At 46.2% G+C, this 23,967-nt stretch overlaps 1 protein-coding gene across 2 annotated transcripts in view; it reads right to left on the bottom strand.

The window, feature by feature from the left end:
* Positions 1 to 23,967, bottom strand: part of ACOX1 (acyl-CoA oxidase 1) — a 62,561-nt gene that overhangs the window by 31,760 nt on the left and 6,834 nt on the right. The window lies entirely within an intron of this gene.

A 23,967-nucleotide genomic window follows, 5' to 3' on the forward strand; every position in this document is an offset into this window, starting at 1 on the left:
AGAGCCCCTAATGTACCTAAACAGTAGAAACCCCCCCACAAGTGACCCCATATTGGAAACTAGACCCCTCAATGAACTTATCTAGATGTGTTGTGAGAACTTTGAACCCCCAAGTGTTTCACTACAGTTTATAACGCAGAGCCGTGAAAATAAAAAATCTTTTTGTTTTCCCACAAAAATTATTTTTTAGCCCCCAGTTTTGTATTTTCCCAAGGGTAACAGGAGAAATTGGTCCACAAAAGTTGTTGTCCAATTTGTCCTGAGTACGCTGATACCCCATATGTTGGGGTAAACCCCTGTTTGGGCACACAGGAGAGCTCGGAAGGGAAGGAGCACTGTTTTACTTTTTCAACGCAGAATTGGCTGGAATTGAGATCGGACGCCATGTCGTGTTTGGAGAGCCCCTGATGTGCCGAAACAGTGGAAACCCCCCAATTATAACTGAAACCCTAATCTAAACACACCCCTAACCCTAATTCCAACGGTAACCCTAACCACACCTCTAACCCTGACACACCCCTAACCCTAATCCCAACCCTATTCCCAACTGTAAATGTAATCTAAACCCTAACCCTAACTTTAGCCCCAACCCTAACCGTAGCCCCAACCCTAGCCCTAACCCTAGCCCTAACCCTAGCCCTAACCCTAGCCCTAATGGGAAAATGGAAATAAATACATTTTTTTTTATTTTTCCCCTAACTAAGGGGGTGATGAAGGGGGGTTTGATTTACTTTTATAGCGAGTTTTTTAGCGGATTTTTATGATTGGCAGCCGTCACACACTGAAAGACCATTTTTATTGCAAAAAATATTTTTTGCAATACCACATTTTGAGAGCTATAATTTTTCCATATTTTGGTCCACAGAGTCATGTGAGGTCTTGTTTTTTGCGGGACGAGTTGACGTTTTTATTGAAAACATTTTTGGGCACGTGACATTTTTTGATCGCTTTTTATTCCGATTTTTGTGAGGAAGAATGACCAAAAGCCAGCTATTCATGAATTTCTATTGGGGGAGGCGTTTATACCGTTCCGCGTTTGGTAAAATTGATAAATCAGTTTTATTCTTCGGGTCAGTACGATTACAGCGATACCTCATTTATATCATTTTTTTATGGTTTGGCGCTTTTATACGATAAAAACTATTTTACAGAAAAAATAATTATTTTTGCATCGCTTTATTCTCAGGACTATAACTTTTTTATTTTTTTGCTGATGATGCTGTATGGCGGCTCTTTTTTTGCGGGACAATATGACGCTTTCAGCGGTACCATGGTTATTTATATCTGTCCTTTTGATCGCGTGTTATTCCACTTTTTGTTCGGCGGTATGATAATAAAGCGTTGTTTTTTGCCTCGTTTTTTTTTTTTTTTTTCTTACGGTGTTTACTGAAGGGGTTAACTAGTGGGACAGTTTTATAGGTCGGGTCATTACGGACGCGGTGATACTAAATATGTGTACTTTTATTGGTTTTTTTTTTATTTAGATGAAGAAATGTATTTATGGGAATAATATTTTTTTTTTTTTTCATTATTTTGGAATATTTTTTTTTATTTTTTTTTTTTACACATTTGGAAAATTTTTTTTTTACTTTTTTACTTTGTCCCAGGGAGGGACATCACAGATCAGTGATCTGACAGTTTGCACAGCACTCTGTCAGATCACTGATCTGACATGCAGCGCTGCAGGCTTCACAGTGCCTGCTCTGAGCAGGCTCTGTGAAGCCACCTCCCTCCCTGCAGGACCCGGATCCGCGGCCATCTTGGATCCGGGGCTGGAGGGAGCAGGGAGGCAGGTAAGACCCTCGCAGCAACGCGATCACATCGCGTTGCTCCGGGGGTCTCAGGGAAGCCCGCAGGGAGCCCCCTCCCTGCGCGGTGCTTACCTGCACCGCCGGCACATCGCGATCATCTTTGATCGCGGTGTGCCAGGGGTTAATGTGCCGGGGGCGGTCCGTGACCGCTCCTGGCACATAGTACCGGATGTCAGCTGCGATAAGCAGCTGACACCCGGCCGCGATCGGCCGCGCTCCCCCCGTGAGCGCGGCCGATCGGCTATGACGTACTATCCCGTCCAGGGTCAGATAAGCCCAGGGCACCTCGACGGGATAGTACGTCTAAGGTCACAGAGGGGTTAAAGGACACAAGTCAACGTATTGTTTAGGATATGGATGAGGTTTTGCTAAATTATCCAAATGAAGGTAATGCTGCCCATGCACAAAAGCAATAGGAGAATGAACACACTGCTGAAATATTAGCGAGTCTGCTTCATTTAGATTGATTGCAACAGTGATTAATAAGAAAATTATCATCATACAGATATGCCAATAAACTCACATCACGGCACGGCAGCAAGACAAAGAAGCGCAGAGCAAGACTGGGTTCACACAGGGTACGTTACTAGGACAGGATTTTACATAATGTATCAATTCCGATATTACTTCCTCTTATACAGTACAGTTTGTATTTGATATAGCAGCACATTGTAGTTTCTATTCGACCACACTACATCACTGCATGAATCCAGGCTATGGCTCAAGACAGTGAATAAGAGACAGCAAAATAATTCTGGCAGCTATTTTCTATGAATAAAACAGGCAACACTGAAATAATTACAAATCCATATTTCTGCAATTTTTTTTACAAAGGAAAATAGGACTTTAATTTGAAATAAGTTCACTAATAAAGCAAATTTTCTAAATGATTTGCACATCTTGTACAGTAAAATGTCTTCATGGTCACTTTAAAGATCAACTATATGAGTGGGAAGGAACTTAATAGGAGTATAGCAGGTATGGAACATTGGGGAGGGCTTTTTTTTTTTTCAAATAATAGTCAGTTGGCTACATTTTTTTGCTTTTTATTTCTCAATCACTTTCAGAATATTAATTACTAAGAGGCCAATAAACCGATTAGTGCACTACCACACGAATGGTGGTCCCCTAAACGGATTCCCATACTTGTTGTAGTAGTATGCAAAGAGCTGGGGGTCCATTTAGATGAGCCGACCGTGCTCATTACACAACTACCCATCGGCAATAAACTAATATATATATATATATATATATATACACACACACAGTGGGGCAAAAAAGTATTTAGTCAGTCAGCAATAGTGCAAGTTCCACCACTTAAAAAGATGAGAGGCGTCTGTAATTTACATCATAGGTAGACCTCAACTATGGGAGACAAACTGAGAAAAAAAAATCCAGAAAATCACATTGTCTGTTTTTTTATCATTTTATTTGCATATTATGGTGGAAAATAAGTATTTGGTCAGAAACAAAATTTCATCTCAATACTTTGTAATATATCCTTTGTTGGCAATGACAGAGGTCAAACGTTTACTGTAAGTCTTCACGAGGTTGCCACACACTGTTGTTGGTATGTTGGCCCATTCCTCCATGCAGATCTCCTTTAGAGCAGTGATGTTTTTGGCTTTTCGCTTGGCAACACGGACTTTCAACTCCCTCCAAAGGTTTTCTATAGGGTTGAGATCTGGAGACTGGCTAGGCCACTCCAGGACCTTGAAATGCTTCTTACGAAGCCACTCCTTCATTGCCCTGGCGGTGTGCTTTGGATTATTGTCATGTTGAAAGACCCAGCCACGTTTCATCTTCAATGCCCTTGCTGATGGAAGGAGGTTTGCACTCAAAATCTCACGATACATGGCCCCATTCATTCTTTCATGTACCCGGATCAGTCGTCCTGGCCCCTTTGCAGAGAAACAGCCCCAAAGCATGGTGTTTCCACCACCATGCTTTACAGTAGGTATGGTGTTTGATGGATGCAACTCAGTATTCTTTTACCTCCAAACACGACAAGTTGTGTTTCTACCAAACAGTTCCAGTTTGGTTTCATCAGACCATAGGACATTCTCCCAAAACTCCTCTGGATCATTCAAATGCTCTCTAGCAAACTTCAGACGGGCCCGGACATGTACTGGCTTAAGCAGTGGGACACGTCTGGCACTGCAGGATCTGAGTCCATGGTGGCGTAGTGTGTTACTTATGGTAGGCCTTGTTACATTGGTCCCAGCTCTCTGCAGTTCATTCAGTAGGTCCCCCCACGTGGTTCTGGGATTTTTGCTCACCGTTCTTGTGATCATTCTGACCCCACGGGGTGGGATTTTGCGTGGAGCCCCAGATCGAGGGAGATTATCAGTGGTCTTGTATGTCTTCCATTTTCTAATTATTGCTTCCACTGTTGATTTCTTCACTCCAAGCTGGTTGGCTATTGCAGATTCAGTCTTCCCAGCCTGGTGCAGGGCTACAATTTTGTTTCTGGTGTCCTTTGACAGCTCTTTGGTTTTCACCATAGTGGAGTTTGGAGTCAGACTGTTTGAGGGTGTGCACAGGTGTCTTTTTATACTGATAACAAGTTTAAACAGGTGCCATTACTACAGGTAATGAGTGGAGGAAAGAGGAGACTCTTAAAGAAGAAGTTACAGGTCTGTGAGAGCCAGAAATCTTGATTGTTTGTTTCTGACCAAATACTTATTTTCCACCATAATATGCAAATAAAATGATAAAAAAACAGACAATGTGATATTCTGGATTTTTTTTTCTCAGTTTGTCTCCCATAGTTGAGGTCTAGCTATGATGTAAATTACAGACGCCTCTCATCTTTTTAAGTGGTGGAACTTGCACTATTGCTGACTGACTAAATACTTTTTTGCCCCACTGTGTATATATATATATACACACAGTCAGAAATCTTGATTATTTGTTTCTGACCAAATACTTATTTTCCACCATAATATGCAAATAAAATGATAAAAAAACAGACAATGTGATTTTCTGGATTTTTTTTTCTCAGTTTGTCTCCCATAGTTGAGGTCTACCTGTGATGTAAATTACAGACGCCTCTCATCTTTTTAAGTGGTGGAACTTGCACTATTGCTGACTGACTAAATACTTTTTTGCCCCACTGTGTATATATATATATATATACTGTGTATATATATATATATATACAGTGGGGCAAAAAAGTATTTAGTCAGTCAGCAATAGAGCAAGTTCCACCACTTAAAAAGATGAGAGGCGTCTGTAATTTACATCACAGGTAGACCTCAACTATGGGAGACAAACTGAGAAAAAAAAATCCAGAAAATCACATTGTCTGTTTTTTTATCATTTTATTTGCATATTATGGTGGAAAATAAGTATTTGGTCAGAAACAAATAATCAAGATTTCTGACTCTCACAGACCTGTAACTTCTTCTTTAAGAGTCTCCTCTTTCCTCCACTCATTACCTGTAGTAATGGCACCTGTTTAAACTTGTTATCAGTATAAAAAGACACCTGTGCACACCCTCAAACAGTCTGACTCCAAACTCCACTATGGTGAAGACCAAAGAGCTGTCAAAGGACACCAGAAACAAAATTGTAGCCCTGCACCAGGCTGGGAAGACTGAATCTGCAATAGCCAACCAGCTTGGAGTGAAGAAATCAACAGTGGGAGCAATAATTAGAAAGTGGAAGGCATACAAGACCACTGATAATCTCCCTCGATCTGGGGCTCCACGCAAAATCCCACCCCGTGGGGTCAGAATGATCACAAGAACGGTGAGCAAAAATCCCAGAACCACGCGGGGGGACCTAGTGAATGAACTGCAGAGAGCTGGGACCAATGTAACAAGGCCTACCATAAGTAACACACTACGCCACCATGGACTCAGATCCTGCAGCGCCAGACGTGTCCCACTGCTTAAGCCAGTACATGTCCGGGCCCGTCTGAAGTTTGCTAGAGAGCATTTGGATGATCCAGAGGAGTTTTGGGAGAATGTCCAATGGTCTGATGAAACCAAACTGGAACTGTTTGGTAGAAACACAACTTGTCGTGTTTGGAGGAAAAAGAATACAGAGTTGCATCCATCAAACACCATACCTACTGTAAACCATGGTGGTGGAAACATCATGCTTTGGGGCTGTTTCTCTGCAAAGGGGCCAGGACGACTGATCCGGGTACATGAAAGAATGAATGGGGCCATGTATCGTGAGATTTTGAGTGCAAACCTCCTTCCATCAGCAAGGGCATTGAAGATGAAACGTGGCTGGGTCTTTCAACATGACAATGATCCAAAGCACACCGCCAGGGCAACGAAGGAGTGGCTTCGTAAGAAGCATTTCAAGGTCCTGGAGTGGCCTAGCCAGTCTCCAGATCTCAACCCTATAGAAAACCTTTGGAGGGAGTTGAAAGTCCGTGTTGCCAAGCGAAAAGCCAAAAACATCACTGCTCTAGAGGAGATCTGCATGGAGGAATGGGCCAACATACCAACAACAGTGTGTGGCAACCTTGTGAAGACTTACAGAAAATGTTTGACCTCTGTCATTGCCAACAAAGGATATATTACAAAGTATTGAGATGAAATTTTGTTTCTGACCAAATACTTATTTTCCACCATAATATGCAAATAAAATGTTAAAAAAAACAGACAATGTGATTGTCTGGATTTTTTTTTTCTCAGTTTGTCTCCCATAGTTGAGGTCTACCTATGATGTAAATTACAGACGCCTCTCATCTTTTTAAGTGGTGGAACTTGCACTATTGCTGACTGACTAAATACTTTTTTGCCCCACTGTATATACACTATTGAACCCGTTCTACGCCCGGGTGGCGAGCATCTATATTGGTATATGGACTCCATCCTGGTATGTGCTGCTCCATCCTGCGTCCCCATCCTGTCATGTGCTGCTCCCATCCTGCACCCCCATCCTGTCATGTGCTGCTCCCATCCTGCGCCCCCATCCTGTCATGTGCTGCTCCATCCTGCGTCCCCATCCTGTCATGTGCTGCTCCATCCTGCGTCCCCATCCTGTCATGAGCTGCTCCATCCTGCGTCTCCAACCTGTCATGTGCTGCACCCATCCTGCACCCCCATTCTGACATGTGCTGCTCCAATCCTGCACCCCCATTCTGACATGTGCTGCTCCATCCTGCGCCCGTTCTGTCATGTGCTGCTTCCATCCTGCACCCCCGTTGTCATGTGCTGCTTCCATCCTGCGCCCGTTCTGTCATGTGCTGCTTCCATCCTGCACCCCTGTTCTGTCATGTGCTGCTCCATCCTGCGCCCCCATTCTGACATGTGCTGCTCCATCCTGCGCCCGTTCTGTCATGTGCTGCTTCCATCCTGTGCCTGTTCTGTCATGTGCTGCTTCCATCCTGCACCCCCGGTTCTGTCATGTGCTGCTTCCATCCTGCACCCCCGTTCTGTCATGTGCTGCTTCCATCCTGCACCCCTGTTCTGTCATGTGCTGCTTCCATCCTGCACCCCCGTTCTGTCATGTGCTGCTTCCATCCTGCACCCCCGTTCTGTCATGTGCTGCTTCCATCCTGCACCCCCGTTGTGTCAAGTGCTGCCCTATTCTGTCATGTGCTGCTCCCATCCTGCGCCACCATTCTTTAATTTGCTTCTCCCATCCATATGCCCCATACACTGCTCCATTATGGTTGATGGCCCTGTGACAAAACACTCTGGGATCGCCTTTGCTGGGGTCAAAGGACACGTGGTTTGTGCATTGAATCTGAGGCGTACAGCAGGTTTCTGAGCAGGCTGACCTCAGGTCAGATTTATTAACGTGAAAGCAACACAAAAAACAAAACATAAAAATAAACCCTAGCCTGTCCGGCACTAACTAAACAAATACGTTGCTATCTCAACAACTGGGGGGGCTTCTCCCACCCAGCTAACATCATACAGATCTTGAGCAGAGCTCTTCACTCACGTTTGTCTCACACAGGCAGGCAATCTGTGTGCCCCAGGCAGACACTGGAAACACCCAGCTGGTCATCTTTTATTCCTGCAATCATTAACCCATTAGCACCCTGAAGATACTGAGTGGCCTAATTCACATAGGACAAACACCTGGGCGAGATATACCTGCCTCCATCTACCACACCAGCATGAGTCTTACATATCCCCCCCCCCCCCCCTTGCTCAGACCACTCCGGTCGAGCAAGAACACTTTTGAAACAGTGCACTCGGGATAGGGCATCGGCGTTCCCCATCTGCACCCCAGGTCGGTGCTCCACCGTAAAAGAGTAAGCCTGCAGGGCAAGGAACCACCTGGTTACCCGACTATTACGGTCCTTGTGGAGGTGCATCCACTTGAGAGGGGCATGGTCTGTGACCAGCCTAAACTTCCTACCAGCCAGGTAATACTTGAGGGAGTCGAGAGCCCATTTAATGGCTAGGCACTCTTTCAACCACGGCATACCTCTGCTCATGTACATTCAGTTTCCGACTGAGATAGAGGACCAGGTGTTCGACTCCGTCCCTCACCTGGGAAAGTACAGCTCCGACACCAGTATCAGAGGCATCAGTTTGTACCACAAACTCGCTGCTGAAATCAGGAGTCACTAGTACGGGCTGAGAGCACAAAGCCCGTTTCAGGCTGTGGAAGGCCTCTTCAGCAGCTGAGGTCCATTTTACCATGACGGAACCCTTCCCCTTGGTAAGATCCGTCAAGGGAGTAGCCATGGCTGCAAAATTGGGTATGAACCGGCGATAATAGCCGGCAATCCCCAGGAAAGCCTGCACTTGTTTCTTGTTCACTGGTTGTGGCCAGCCCTGAATTGCCTGTATTTTGTCGATCTGGGGTTTAACCACTCCTCGGCCAATCACGTAGCCCAAGTATCGGGCTTCTTCAAGCCCCATGTGGCATTTCTTGGGGTTTGCCGTTAAACCTGCATCTCGCAGGTCATCAATCACGGCTTGTACCTTCTGGAGATGAGTTTCCCAGTCCATGCTGTAAATTACGATGTCATCCAGGTAGGCAGAAGCGTACTGTCTGTGAGGCCTCAAGACTCGATCCATCAATCTCTAGAACGTTGCGGGAGCTCCGTGAAGTCCAAACGGCATATAGACATACTGGAACAGACCTTCCGGTGTAGCAAATGCCGTCTTCTCTCTGGCCGCCTCGGCCAGAGGAATCTGCCAGTACCCCTTTGTTAAATCCAGGGTCGTAATGTATCGGGCTTTACCAAGCCGGTCGATCAACTCATCGACCCGGGGCATAGGGTACGCATCAAATTTAGAAACTGCATTCAGTTTCCTAAAGTCATTACAAAACCGGATGGAGCCATCCGGTTTAGGTATCAACACAATTGGACTGGACCAGGCGCTGTGTGACTCCTCAATGACTCCTAAGTCCAACATTGCCATCACTTCCCGGGAGACGGCTTCACGGCGGGCTTCCGGAATCCGGTAGGGCTTCACATGAACAGTGACGCCAGGCTCTGTGACAATCTCATGTTTCACCAACTTCGTCCGGCCAGGTTTTTCGGAGAAAAACTGTCGGTTCTGTAACAAAAATTGCTTAACCTCAGATTTTTGTCGTTCTGAGAGAGTCTCAGCAACCTGCACCTCTGGTACAGTAGGTGAACAAACCGGACGGGGCAGATCCGCCGTTAGGGCAGAGCGGTCTTTCCAGGATTTTATCAGATTCACATGATAAATCTGTTCCGGTTTTCTCTTACCCGGCTGGTACACTTTATAGTTCACTTCACCAACTCTTTCTCGGACCTCAAATGGGCCCTGCCATTTCGCCAGGAATTTACTATCCACCGTAGGGATTAGGACCAACACCCTATCGCCGGGTGCAAATGTACGGACCTTAGCGCCTCTATCATAACTTTGCCTCTGTGCTCCCTGGGCCTGTAACATATGGTCCCTAACAATGGGCATGACAGCGGCAATACGATCCTGCATTTGTGTTACATGGTCGATCACCGTTTTAAAGGGAGTGACTTGACCTTCCCAGGTTTCTTTTGCGACGTCCAGCAGTCCCGGGGACGACGGGCGTACAACAGTTCGAAAGGCGAAAATCCTGTGGAAGACTGGGGAACTTCCCTAATGGCAAACAGCAAATAGGGTAACAAGTAATCCCAGTTCTTCCCATCTTTGTCTATCGCCTTCCGGAGCATCTGTTTTAAGGTTTTGTTGAAGCGCTCAACCAGGCCATCTGTTTGAGGGTGATAGACAGACGTACGCAACGGGTCTATTTGTAAGAGCCTGCAGAGCTCCTTCATTACCCTCGACATAAAGGGAGTCCCCTGGTCGGTAAGTATCTGTTTTGGAATTCCCACCCGACTAAACACTTGTACCAATTCCTTGGTGATCGTCTTGGTAGCTGTGTTATGCAAAGGGACGGCTTCCGGGTAACGAGTGGCATAGTCCACGATGACGAGGATATGTTGGTGCCCACGTGCGGATCGGGGAAGGGGCCCAACCAAATCCATCCCAATTCTCTCAAAAGGGACCCCGATGATAGGAAGGGGTACCAAAGGGCTACGGAACTGAGATTTAGGGGCCGCGATTTGGCACTCTGGACAGGACTCACAATAGTTACGCACATCACAATGTATTCCAGGCCACACAAAACAATGCAATATCCTTTCTGTGGTTTTCTGTACCCCCAGATGTCCCCCCATTATATGTCCGTGGGCCAAATCCAGTACCTTCCGCCGATAAGGTTTGGGTACCACTAACCGTTGCACTGTGTCTTCCCCTTTTTTTTCTACCTGGTAGAGCAAATCATTTTCAAGAACCATATACGGGTACGCTAGCCTAGTGTCAGGTTCTACGGGTACCCCATCTATCATTTTTACATTTTTCCTAGCCGGAGTCAGGGTAGGATCTTTCATTTGCTCGCTGTGGAAGTCATCCACCTGGACTCCCAAATCTGGCAGGCAGGGTGCCGGATGGCTGTCTGCCTCCGCCTCTCGCTGAGGTTCCTCAGTTTCCTCTGTTTCCCCCGCCATGACGGAGAAGGGGTACTGAAGGTTAGATTCATTAACCTCCCCAGCAACATCTTCCTGTGGGGTCTCCTCTAGGGACTCGGGACCTCCAGATGGCATGGGAGAAGATTCACGGGTACAGCTACCGTGAAGGAGTAACTGATTCTCCCACAACTGCCAGAAATAGGGAAAATCCCTGCCCAGGATTACATCATGTAACAATGCGGGAACGAGTCCCACTTTGTGCTGCACTGACCCATAGGGAGTAGAAATCCATATGACCGCTGTTAAGTACGAGCGGGTGTCACCATGCACACACGTCACAGAAAACTTGTCAGACGGACCAGACGGAAGTGCCACCAGACTAGCTTTCACCAGAGTCACCACACTTCCAGAGTCTAGTAATGCCACAACATTTTTCCCATCAACAGATAATTCACACAGGTGTTTCACTGTATCATTTTGACCCGCATTCACACTCACTAGCTGTGTAACCAAAGACATGCGTTTTCTAGAGTCTATAACGTCGCACTGCATGGGTTCAGCGGTAACAGGACAGTTCGCAGAAACATGACCCTTCTCATGGCAGCGGAAACACCTAACAGGTCCCCTACTGAGACCACCGTCCAATACTCTTGGTCTCGGAGTGCGAGCAGTCCCGGACTCCTCCCCCACAGTTTTAAGCGATTTTCCTTCACCCGTGGTCCCTGGAACAGTCTTACCGGTTCCACGAGGAGGAGGCACAGTCCGGGGTTTGGCGGTGTCGTCGGGAAGTCCTTCTGCCACGGAATAACGCTCGACCAACTCCACAAGTTGATCCGCTGTCGTGGGATTTCCTTGGCTTACCCACCTTTTCAGCGCTGGGGGTAGTACTCTCAGGTACTTGTCCAGGACAACCCGCTGGATTATTTCGGGTATTGTCAGTACCTCGGGTTGCAGCCATTTCTTTGTCAAGTAGATCAGGTCGAACATCTGAGACCGCGCTGGTTTATCTTGCTGGTATGTCCACTGATGTACCCTCTGTGCACGGACAGCCGTCGTCACACCTAGCCGGGCCAGGATCTCAGCTTTCAGCTTCTCAAAGTCCTGAGCGACCTCCGGGTCCAAATCATGGTAAGCTTTTTGGGCCTCGCCGGAGAGAAACGGGGCAATCAAATCGGCCCACCGTGCCTTCGGCCACTTCTCTCTCAATGCCGTCCGCTCAAAAGTTGTCAGATATGCCTCGACGTCATCTTCTGCAGTCAGCTTTTGCCAGTATCGACTCACATGGATCCTTCTGGACTCTGCTTCCGGGTCAGCGTCAGGCATGCTCACCAGGCGCTGCGCCACCTGTTGGAGAAGTTGGCGGTCTGCAACCGTCATGTCCAGTAACTTCTTCAGCTGTGCGGCCATCAAGCGATTAGCTTCGTGCTGTGCGGCAGTGGCCTGCTGCTGTACGGCAGTGGACTGTACTAAGGCTTTCACCACGTCTTCCATGCTGTCGCCTGTGCCACGGTATGCCCGCATTCTCCACCACAATGTGACAAAACACTCTGGGATCGCCTTTGCTGGGGTCAAAAGACACGTGGTTTGTGCATTGAATCTGAGGCGTACAGCAGGTTTCTGAGCAGGCTGACCTCAGGTCAGATTTATTAACGTGAAAGCAACACAAAAAACAAAACATAAAAATAAACCCTAGCCTGTCCGGCACTAACTAAACAAATACGTTGCTATCTCAACAACTGGGGGGGCTTCTCCCACCCAGCTAACATCATACAGATCTTGAGCAGAGCTCTTCACTCACGTTTGTCTCACACAGGCAGGCAATCTGTGTGCCCCAGGCAGACACTGGAAACACCCAGCTGGTCATCTTTTATTCCTGCAATCATTAACCCATTAGCACCCTGAAGATACTGAGTGGCCTAATTCACATAGGACAAACACCTGGGCGAGATATACCTGCCTCCATCTACCACACCAGCATGAGTCTTACAGCCCCCATAAGATGCTCCATAGTGTATGCCCCCCGTACACTGCTCCATAAAGGTTTATGGCCCCCATAAGACGCTCCAGTGTGTATGCCCCCGTACACTGCTCCATTATGGTTTATGGCCCCCATAAGATGCTCCATAATATATGCCCCCGTACACTGCTCCATTATGGTTGATGGCCCCATAAGATGCTCCACTGTATTATATGCCCCCCATAAGATGCTCCATTGTATTATATGCCCCCCATAAGATGCTCCATAGTATATGCCCCCCATAAGATGCTCCATTGTATTATATGCCCCCCATAAGATGCTCCATTGTATATGCCCCGTATGCTGCTGCCATATATATATAAAAAATAAATAAATAAAAATTCCATACTCACCTATGGTCGCTGGGCGCCGAGTGCTGGGGGGCCTGAGCAGGCGGGGACACCGGCGCGCTGTGGGGGTCAGGTGCCGGAGTCACCGCTAGCTCAGGCCCCCCAGCACTTGCTATACTCACCTGCCTGTCCCGTTCCACCGCTGCGCGCCGCCATCTTCCGGCTCCTCTGGCTGTGACTGTTCAGTCAGAGGGCGCCGCCGGCGCGCATTAAGTACGTCATCGCGCCCTCTGAACTGTGAACGTCACAGCAGAGGACCCGGGAGACAGAGCCGCACGCAGCGCTGGAATGGGGGACAGGTGAATATACTTACCCTCCTGGCGGTCCCTGACTCTCCGGTGGAGATCGCGGTGTGCGTTCAGTGCTTACGCATATCGCGATCTCCTGGGAGTGTCACTCTGTGGGGGCCAGACTGCGCGGCGCTTGCACAGTCTATAAAGGCTTCGGACAGAGTGACGCTCCCAGCGTTATATTATAGATATATATTCCGATGTTTACGCACACATCTCAAAGGAAACTATATATTTCGTTAGTCATGTACAGTAAATTCACAGCCTGAAATGTCAGAATAAGCTAGATAGAATTGATTCTTTGCGTGTATAGTTTACTGTACATGTACTTTGCTAATAAGTAAAAAAAATAAAAGAAATGTTGTTGGGTCCCCCAATTTTTAATAACCAGCAAAGGTTAAGCAGACAGCCGTAGGTTGATATTAATAGTCAGGAAAGGACCATGGATATTGGCCCCTTACCAGCCTAATGAGACCACCCCTCAGACGTTACCACTCACCTCGGCCGCCGGAACATACTGAGAGTACTGTGAGAACCAGCAGCAGTGATGTCATTAAGGTTACCGCAAGTCACAGCAGGCGATTCTCACGGGGAAGCTCAGTGTGAGCCACCAGGTGTGAACTGCGCTCGTCACTGCCGCTGGTTCTCATGCTACACTCAGTATGTTTCGGCGGCCAAGGTGACCGTTAAACGTTACTCATGTCTACGCTCATAACAGCCTCCAGATGTAGCAGAGTCAGGGATTGTCATGGGACGTCCATATTATGAAATGTGGTGGACTCCTGTGGATTATTTGTTTATGGTAATTTCTAACCATGTATAAGTATATAAGGGGACAATACAAATATCTCGCTGAGGATCTGTTTATACCAAGGAAGGTGACGGGCACAAGGGGGCATTCTTTGCGTCTGGAGGAGAGAAGGTTTTTCCACCAACATAGAAGAGGATTCTTTACTGTTAGGGCAGTGAGAATCTGGAATTGCTTGCCTGAGGAGGTGGTGATGGCGAACTCAGTCGAGGGGTTCAAGAGAGGCCTGGATGTCTTCCTGGAGCAGAACAATATTGTATCATACAATTATTAGGTTCTGTAGAAGGACGTAGATCTGGGGATTTATTATGATGGAATATAGGCTGAACTGGATGGACAAATGTCTTTTTTCGGCCTTACTAACTATGTTACTATGTTACTATGTAATTAATGGGTAAACCAGGATAATTGTTGGGGAGTGCTTCTTATAATTAAGACTTTTTTGTGTGTGTTTATTTTTACTATGGGGTCAGACACCTCTTCATTAATAACCCCTGGGCTTGTTGTCAGCGGATATTCGACAGCTAACATCAACCCAAAAACCATTACCCCAACTGTCAACTCACCACAGCAATCAGGAAGAGTTGAGGCACTTAATGGATGTGCCATTTCTAGGGCGGCTGAGGGTTGGTCTTATTAGACTGGGAAGGGGCCAATATCCATGGCCCTTTTCAGTCTCTGAATATCAGCCCAAAGCTGTCTGCTTTCCCTTAGTTGATAATTAAAAATAAGGGGCACCCCACATTTTTCTTTTATTAGCTAAATACATGTACAGAAAATTACATATGCAGAGCACTGATTAAATATATCACTGACAACTATATTAGTTTGATAACTAGCTTTAAATTAAATAGAGAATTACAGAAAAATTGCCCACACGGAAATTTGCCAATTGCAGCATCACAAAGTTTCAGATCTATGATATTTGAGGTGCAAGGTGAAGAATGCCCACAGAAAATTGCCCACAGGCTGAATTATAGGTTAAATGCTCTGTAGGACGGGGGATAGTATATGTATGTATACATGAGATGCTCTGCAGGGCAGAAGAATAATATATAATTATAGGTGAGATGCTCTGCAGGACAGAGACTAGCACAGAGATATAGGTTAAATGCTCTGCAGGACGGGGGATAGTATGCAGGTATACGTGAGATGCTCTGCAGGGCAGAAGAATAATATAGAATTTTAGGTGAGATGCTCTGCAGGATAGAGAATAGCAAAGATCTATAGGTTAAATGCTCTGCAGGACAGGGGGATAGTATGCAGGTATACGTGAGATGCTCTGCAGAACAGAGAATAGTATAGAAATATAGGCGAGATGCTCTGCAGCATAGAAGAATGTCGGCGAAAATTGCCCACAAAACAACAACAACTATCGACAAGTTTATTAACCCCTTAGTGACAGAGCCAATTTGGTACTTAATGACCGAGCCAATTTTTGCAATTCTGACCACTGTCACTTTATGAGGTTATAACTCTGGAACACTTCAACAGATCCCGCTGATTCTGAGACTGTTTTTTCGTGACATATTGTACTTCATGTTAGTGGTAACATTTCTTCGATATTACTTGAGACTATTTATGAAAAAAACGGAAATATGGCGAAAATTTTTAAAATTTTGCAATTTTCAAACTTTGTATTTTTATGCCCTTAAATCAGAGAGATATGTCACAAAAAATAGTTAATAAATAACATTTCCCACATGTCTACTTTACATCAGCACAATTTTGGAAACAAAATTTTTTTTGTTAGGGAGTTATAAGGGTTAAAAGTTGACCAGCAATTTCTCATTTTTACAACACCTTTTTTTTTTTTAGGGACCACTTCACATTTGAAGTCATTTTGAGGGGTCTATATGATAGAATGGTGTCACACTTTTGTTATTTTCTAAAAACTACACCCCTCAAGGTTCTCAAAACCACATTCAAGAAGTTTATTAACCCTTTACGTGCTTCACAGGAACTGAAACAATGTGGAAGGAAAAAATGAACATTTAACTTTTTTTTGCAAACATCTTAATTCAGAACCAATTTTTTTTATTTTCACAAGTGTAAAAACAGAAATGTAACCATAAATTTTGTTATGCAATTTCTCCTGAATACGCCAATACCCCATATGTGGGGGTAAACCACTGTTTAGGCGCACCGCAGAACTTGGAAGTGAAGGAGCGCCATTTGACTTTTTCAATGCAGAATTGGCTGGAATTGAGATCGGACGCCATGTCACGTTTAGAGAGCCCCTGATGTGCCTAAACAGTGGAAACCCACCACAAGTGACACCATTTTGTAAACTAGACCCCTTAAGGAACTTATCTAGATGTGTGGTGAGCACTTTGAACCCCCAAGAGCTTCACAGAAGTTTATAACGTAGAGCCGTGAAAATAAAAAAATCGCATTTGTTTACACAAAAATGATCTTTTCGCCCACAAATTCTTATTTTCACAAGGGTAACAGGAGAAATTAGACCACAAAAGTTGTTGTGCAATTTCTCCTGAGTATGTTGATACCCAATATGTGGGGGTAAACCACTGTTTGGGCGCACCGCAGAGCTTGGAAGAGAAGGAGTGCCGTTTTACTTTTTCAATGTAGAATTGTCTGGAATTGAGATTGGACGCCATGTCGCGTTTGGAGAGCCCCTGATGTGCCTAAACTGTGGAAACCCCCCACAAGTGACCCCATTTTGGAAACTAGACCCCCCAAGGAACTTATCTAGATGTGTGGTGAGAACTTTGAATGCCCAAGTGCTTCACAGAAGTTTAGAATGCAGAGTCGTGAAAATAAAATATATTTTTTTCCACAAAAAAGATTTTGTAGCCCCCAAGTTTTTATTTTCACAAGGGTAACAGGAGAAATTGGACCGCAATAGTTTTTGTCCAATGTATCCCGAGTACACTGATGTGCCAAATGTGGGGGTAAACCACTGTTTGGGCGCACGGCAGAGCTCGGAAGGGAAGGAGCGCTGTTTTGGAATGCAGACTTTGATAGAATGGTCTGTGAGCGTTATGTTGCGATTGCAGAGCCCCTGATGTACCTAAACAGTAGTAACCCCCCACAAGTGACCCCATTTTGGAAACTAGACCCCCCAAGGAACTTATCTAGATGTGTGGTGAGAACTTTGAATGCCCAAGTGCTTCACAGAAGTTTAGAATGCAGAGTCGTGAAAATAAAATATATTTTTTTCCACAAAAAAGATTTTGTAGCCCCCAAGTTTTTATTTTCACAAGGGTAACAAGAGAAATTGGACCCCAAAAGTTGTTGTCCAATTTATCCCGAGTACGCTGATGCCCCATATGTGGGGGTAACCCACTGTTTAGGCGCACGGCAGAGCTCAGAAGGGAGGGAGCACCATTTGACTTTTTGAGCGCAAAATTGGCTGTCGTGTTTGGAGACTCCCTGATGTACCTGTTGTGATCAGGTGATTCAGAACCACAATGGACCTTGTAGTTCAGAGCACACAAAGTGACCTGACAAATACCAATAAAATAGGACGAGCTCTGAGACGTGGGAACCCTGCTGACCGCAATCCCTAATCCTATCAAACCACACTAAAGGTAGCCGTGGAGCGCTCCTGACCAGTCCTAGGCGCCTCAGGCACAGCCTGAGAAACTAGCTAGCCCTAAGATAGAAAAATAAGCCTACCTTGCCTCAGAGAAATACCCCAAAGGAAAAGGCAGCCCCCCACATATAATGACTGTGAGTTGAGATGAAAATACAAACACAGAGATGAAATAGATTTAGCAAAGTGAGGCCCAACTTACTGAACAGACCGAAGATAGGAAAGATTGCTTTGCGGTCAACACAAAACCCTACAAACAACCACGCAGAGGGCGCAAAAAGACCCTCCGTACCGACTAACGGTACGGAGGTGCTCCCTCTGCGTCCCAGAGCTTCCAGCAAGCGAGAAAAACCAATATAGCAAGCTGGACAGAAAAAATAGCAAACAAAAATAACACAAGCAAAACTTAGCTTATGCAGGATAGACAGGCCACAGGAATGATCCAGGAGAGAGCAAGACCAATACTGGAACATTGACTGGAGGCCAGGATCAAAGCACTAGGTGGAGTTAAATAGAGCAGCACCTAACGACTTAACCTCATCACCTGAGGAAGGAAACTCAGAAGCCACAGTACCACTCTCATCCACCAAAGGAAGCTCATAGACAGAACCAGCCGAAGTACCACTCACGACCACAGGAGGGAGCTTGGCCACAGAATTCACAACATGTACCTAAACAGTGGAAACCCCCCAATTCTAGCTCCAACCCTAACCCCAATACACCCCTAACCCTAATCCCAACCCGATCCATAATCCTAGTCACTAACCCTAACGATAATCACAACCCTTACCCCAAAACAACCCTAATGTTAACCCTAACCATAACCCTAAATCCAACACACCCCTAATCCTAATCTCAACCCTAACCTCAAACCTAACCCTAATCCCAATACACCCCTAATCACAACCCTAACCTTAACCCTAATCCCAAACCTAACCCTAATCCCAAGCGTAACCCTAATGCCAACCCTAACCCTAATACCAACTCTAATCCAAACCCTAACCCCAAATCTAACCCTAACTTTAGCCCCAACCCTAGCCCTAACTTTAGCCCCAACCCTAACCCTAGCCCTAAGGCTACTTTCACACTTGCGTCGTTTGGCATCCGTCGCAATCCGTCGTTTTGGACAAAAAAACGGATCCTCCAAATGTGCCCGCAGGATGCGTTTTTTGCCCATAGACTTGTATTGCCGACGGATCGTGACGGATGGCCACACGTCGCGTCCGTCGTGCACTGGATCAGTTGTGTTTTGGCGGACCGTCGGCACAAAAAACATTCAATGTAACTTTTTTTGTACGTCGCGTCCGCCATTTCTGACCGCGCATGCGTGGCCGTAACTCCGCCCCCTCCTCCCCAGGACATAGATTGGGCAGCGGATGCGTTGAAAAACTACATCAGCTGCCCACGTTGTGCACAATTTTCACAACGTGCGTCGGTATGTCGGGCCGACGCATTGCGACGGCCCCGTACCGACGTAAGTGTGAAAGAACCCCAACCCTAAATTTAGCCCCAACCCTAACCCTAGCTCTTAACCTAGCCCTAACCCTAGCCCTAATTTTAGCCCCAACTGATGTTCTCCTGTCGGTCGGCAGATGGCGATAGATGGCGGGCGCACTGCGCATGCGCCCGCCATTATCTTTTCCCCGGCAGCCAGGAGGAGCATCAGGAGGATCCAGGGACACAGGTGAGTATGATAGGGTCCCCAAATCCCCCTATTTCTCTGTCCTCTGATGTGCGATCACATCAGAGGACAGAGAATTACACTTTGATTTTTTTTTTTTTTTGCGGTCGCCGGTAAACAGTTAATTACCGGCGATCGCAAAACAGGGGTCGGTAAAACCGACCCCGATCATGTTCTTTGGGGTCTCGGCTACCCCCGGCAGCCGAGACCCCAAAGATTCTCCCGATGCCGGCCGGCGCACTGCGCATGCGCCCGCCATTTTGAAGATGGCGGCGCCCACCGGGAGACACGAGGAGCACCGGGGGAAATAGGTGAGTATCGGGGGGCTATCTGGGACCCCTTTTCTCTGTCCTCTGATGTGCGATCACATCGGAGGACAGAGAAATTAAAAAGAGATCGCGTTTTGTTTTTTTTTGCGATCGCCGGTAAACGGTTAATTACCGGCGATCGGAAATGCGGGGTCGGTAAAAAAAACCCCGAATCATGTTCTCTGGGTTCTCGGCTACCCCCGACAGCCGACACCCCGGAGAAAATCCGACTCTGGGGGGCGCTATTCACTTTTTCCACAGCGCCGTTAATTAACGGCGCTGTGGTTTAAGTACCCTTAGCGGCCGCCGTTAAAAGGCGTATCGGCGGTCGCTAAGGGGTTAAGGAGTTCTAATAACAACAATAACAAGTTTATTAAACAATCATTGCACACCTGCAAACAATTTGCTGCCGGGTGATTGTCCTTGATTTCCATGGGCTCCATTGAAATACAATACAGCACAACACAGGCAGCAAAAAAAATGCAGAATGGATTTCAACAAAAATTTCTGGGCCCGGTTTACTTCTCCAGGTTCTACAGATTCGGTTCACTCATCCCTAGTCCCAGAGTACGGATTCTGTTCTTAGGAGTTGTCATTCCACTGTGCCAACAATAATTCTACTCTCATTGTGGTGTATGTGGGCCTAGAGACCATTATTCCACTCTCATTGTGGTGTGTCTGAGCCTAGAGACCCTTATTCCACTCTCATTGTGGTGTGTCAGGGCCTAGAGACCCTTATTAAAATCCACTCTGCATTTCCTTCCATCCTAAGCCTGCCTGCACCTGCAGCATATGTGTATGATGCATAACTAGGTAGGGTGTCTAAAGGTACCGTTACATTAAGCGACGCTGCAGCGATACAGACAACGATGCCGATCGCTGCAGCGTCGCTGTTTGGTCGTTGGAGAGCTGTCACACAGACAGCTCTCCAGCGACCAACGATCCCGAAGTCCCCGGTAACCAGGGTAATCATCGGGTTACTAAGCGCAGGGCCGCGCTTAGTAACCCAATGTTTACCCTGGTTACCGTTGTAAATGTAAAAAAAAAAAAAAAAAAAAAACCAACACTACATACTTACATTCCCGGTGTCTGGTCACATGCCTCGCCTTCAGCTTCCAGCACTGACTGAGCGCCGGCCGTAAAGTACAGCGGTGACGTCACCGCTGTGCTCTGCTTTACGGCCGGCCAGATCTCACCAGTCAGTGCGGGAAGCTGAAGGCGAGGGACATGACCAGACACCGGGAATGTAAGTATGTAGTGTGTTTTTTTTTACATTTACAACGGTAACCAGGGTAAACATCGGGTTACTAAGCGCGGCCCTGCGCTTAGTAACCAGATGTTTATCCTGGTTACCAGTGAAGACATCGCTGAATTGGCGTCACACACGCCGATTCAGCGATGTCAGCGGGTGATCAGCGATGAAATAAAGTTCTGATCTTTCCCCAGCGACCAACGATCTCCCAGCAGGGGCCTAATCGTTGGTCGCTGTCACACATAACGATTTCGTTAACGATATCGTTGCTACGTCACAAAAAAGCAACGATATCGTTAATCGATATCGTTATGTGTGACGGTACCTTCCCTCTTGGTAGTCATAAGTGGACAGGGAAGGAAGTGCATGTCCCAGATTCACTGCCACTGAAGTCAATGGGAGAGTGGAGCTGCTATGGCACTTCCGCTCCTCTGACAGATTCTGACAGAATCTCACTTTTCTGCGGTGCCTACCCACTGAGATGATAATGTATTAGATCTGACCTGCAGTCCCATGTAACTCCACATATAATACAGTGATTCTTTTGTGGGTACTGATAGCAGTGATGGCTCCTCTGGATCACACTGCTGCTGTTTTTGCATGTGCTGCTGTTCTGGGCTGGTGGGAGGAGTAAGGCAGAATCAGTGAGAGAGGAGAGCAGACTAGATCTATCTATTGCTGATAATGACAGACTGCTACAAACCACAGACCTTCAGCATGTTTGCAGTTTTGCACTAGGTCAGCTGTAAATCACAAGTTGATCACACATCATGGGAACATCCTCACCTTTCACCTCAAATATCATAGATCTGAAACTTTGTGATGCTGCAATTGGCAATTTTCTGTGTGGGCAATTTTCCATGTGGGCAATTTTCAGGGAACCGATAAAAGCGCACTGCATACACGTCATACGGATGCTCGGAGAGATAAAAAATGCATTGTACTCACTTAACACTCATCCTACTTTTCTGGAACAACATTGGGGTGTGTGTGTGTTTTTTTTTTTAATACGCTAGTGTGAAGACAGGTTTAGCACAATTGTTTTGTGCATATAGATTATCATTGCTATTGGCAGCACATCTTGTTTCTGTTGCCGATAACGATTACATTTTGGCATGACAATCAATCACTCGACGACCGAGCGTTCTATCGAATGCGTCTTTTCAATTGCTGGCTTCTCTAAATGAACCTATAAATGCTCAAAGAGTTTAACACCTTAATAAAGTCACATTTAGGCTAATGCTACACGGTGACAAGTGTTGCGAGACACTGAAATTGCCGTGTCGCATTACAAAAATCACATGTAATGATTTCCAATGGTGTCGCATTGCACAAAGTTGGAAATATTTCCAAATAACATTTTCTGTAGCAAGTAGCATTTAACAGACTTGCCATAGTCAAAGCAAGTTGCATGTGACCTGCAACATGGCTGCTTTGTTTAGCGCAAATTCAGAGCTTCAAAATAGTCACGCAACAGCAAGTCACAGACAAGCTGCACAAATGCCTTTGTTGTGTGACACACGGATTGTAGCTCCAGCTTTAAATGGAGTGTTGCTGCTTTTTTCTTCTTTCTTGGATAATAAGGTGTTTACGTAATGCTGCATGAATTGGTCACCAACCAGTACATGTACAGACACAGAGGGCTATTAAAGGGAACCTGTCACCCCCAAAATCGCGGGTGAGGTAAGCCCACCGGCATCAGGGGCTTATCTACAGCATTCTGGAATGCTGTAGATAAGCCCCCGATGTATCCTGAAAGATGAGAAAAAGAGGTTAGATTATACTCACCCAGGGGCGTTCCCGCTGTTGGTCCAGGTCCGGCGCCTCCCATCTTCACCAGATGACGTCCTCTTGTGGTCTTCACGCTCCAGTGCAGGCGTACTTTGTCTGCCCTGTTGAGGGCAGAGCAATGTACTGCAGTGCACAGGTGCTGGGCCTCTCTGACCTTTCCCTGCGCCTGCGCACTGCAGTACTTTGCTCTGCCCTCAACAGGGCAGACAAAGTACGCCTGCGCCAGAGCATGAAGACAAGAAGAGGACGGCATCGTAAGAAGATGGGAGGCCCCGGACCGGACCACGACGCCCAACGCAGCAGGACCAACCACCCCTGGGTGAGTATAATTTAACCTCTTTTTCTCATCTTTCAGGATACATCTACAGAATACCTCAATACCTCAGTAAACAGTAAGGCATGCATATATAAGTGTGTTTCCTGTGGCGTGCCCAAGTCCTAGTATACGACCCACCCCGACGCGCGTTTCAACAGTTCTTCTTCTCATGCCTTACTGGTGCCATGGCATAATTCAGATAGTGGTTACAGCTTATATTAGTGCTCCTCTCAGCCTTCCTGCCATTTAGGCTAGCGTCAGTGGCTTGGTTTAGATGCGGTATTAGGAGGATCACATTGATTAGGTATCACACTGTATTAACCTTTGCCTGTTGTGCACGGCATAGCATTTGATGTGAATTGTGTCCTACTCCTAGTGGCCTCTAGTTTGTTTTTTGAGGTACCTAGGTATTATTAATATATGTAATTTTTTGTTAATAAAATTTGTTGTATTTTAACATTGCTTGTGCCATAGTCTTTTATGGTATAGAGCTTTGAGGTATTTTCACGGAATGTGACCAAGCTATGTTTAGCTTGGGTTAATTGGATTAAATGCTGGTGGGCTTAGCTCACCTTCGATTTTGTGGGTGACAGGTTCTTTTTAAGGGATTGGGAAAAAAAATCCTGGCGAATATGGTCAATTTTTTATTCTAAATAATTGGCCAAACTGTCAGCACTGAGGCCGTGGTCAGGGCCTTAACTCTTGGATTGAGGAGGGAATGAAAAGTGTCGAAGAGACGTTTAGGATTGTTGGATCGTGAGGTAATAATGGTATTGAAATAGATTTGGAGAGGTGAAGGTATCATAAGTGACTTGTGCTCCTCTTTCCCTGACCAGGAGCTCTGGTATGAGACGACCATGAGCTGGAGCAGCTCTG

Source organism: Ranitomeya imitator, chromosome 2 (assembly GCF_032444005.1).
Source record: "Ranitomeya imitator isolate aRanImi1 chromosome 2, aRanImi1.pri, whole genome shotgun sequence".
Taxonomy (NCBI): Eukaryota; Metazoa; Chordata; class Amphibia; order Anura; family Dendrobatidae; genus Ranitomeya; species Ranitomeya imitator.